The 1,096-nt window shown below is 38.5% G+C and overlaps 1 non-coding gene across 1 annotated transcript; it reads right to left on the bottom strand.

The window, feature by feature from the left end:
* LOC130235529 (U1 spliceosomal RNA) lies at positions 1-165 on the bottom strand. Its single transcript, XR_008838402.1, has one exon. It is a non-coding gene; the product is annotated as a U1 spliceosomal RNA (small nuclear RNA).
* Between the last annotated feature and the right edge of the window lie 931 nt (positions 166-1,096).

The raw sequence follows: 1,096 nt of genomic DNA, 5'->3' as shown, positions 1-1,096 counted from the left end.
CAGGGGAGAGCGCGAACGCAGTCCCCCACTACCAGAAATTATGCAGTCGAGATTCCCACATTTGGGGAATTCGCAGAGGTCAACACAGCCGACAGTGCAATGGCTGAGCCTCACCCTGGGTGAACCACCTTCTTGATCATGGTGTCTCCCCTGCCAGGTAAGTATGAGTTGTACAGCGAGCCTGAAGGGACGCCACTGTGGAGAACGTCATTCTTAATCACGGAAACGCGTCACAGTGCTACACACTTAAATCAACACAATCCAAAAGCACAATCCTGATGTGCGCTCTTGCGAAGTCTGGCCTCAAATCTATCCGTTTATAAGAAACAGTATGAGGATATTTTACAGCCAGCTATTTCCCATCATGCATCAGGAGATTCGATCAGCCAATGCAAAAACACTGCTTAAAACAATCTAATAAAAGAAATTAATCATCAGAGGATGAAAATCTGTGTTGAAATGAAACACTAGACACTTTATTTTCTAAAGCTCCATATATGGTAAAATAGTATAAACCGCCAAAAACGGTATTTTTAAAAATGTGACGTCAGCAACACCGGAAGTGTTAGCAAGAGGTGACGTCACTTCCGCGAAATCAAAACAAAGAGGGCTCACAAATTTCTCGACAAAAATGATACATTTTCGAGTCGCCGTGTATTATTATTATTAGTAGTAGTAGTAGTAGTAATATCATCACAATTATTATTATTATTATTAATGATGATATTATTGACCATCATGACAGGAACCACATGAACCATTCAGATTTCAAAAGGCTTCCCTGTGGTGAAAACGAGGTAAATAAAGCATCTGAAGAATCAGGCGGTGAAGTTAAACCGGGTATTTAATTTGGAAATCTGCCCGCTTTTCTAATAGTCCTCAGTCTATTGTACAGAACCAGAATAAACAGTCAGGCGCAGCATAATGTGTTATTCATAAATAACTATGTTCTCTACAGTCCTGACCTAGGTTTTATTTTTATTTATTAAATAATATGCCGGCGGTGAAATGAATATACTTATTAAATACTTTTGAGGAGCCAAAACAATTATAACTATTATACCAGCATTGGATTTGTTATTAATATATATTATTT

The sequence above is a fragment of the Danio aesculapii genome, chromosome 9, assembly GCF_903798145.1.
Source record: "Danio aesculapii chromosome 9, fDanAes4.1, whole genome shotgun sequence".
Classification (NCBI taxonomy): domain Eukaryota; kingdom Metazoa; phylum Chordata; class Actinopteri; order Cypriniformes; family Danionidae; genus Danio; species Danio aesculapii.
Note: the sequence above shows the minus strand (reverse complement) of the source record. Positions and strands in the feature narration are given on the sequence as shown.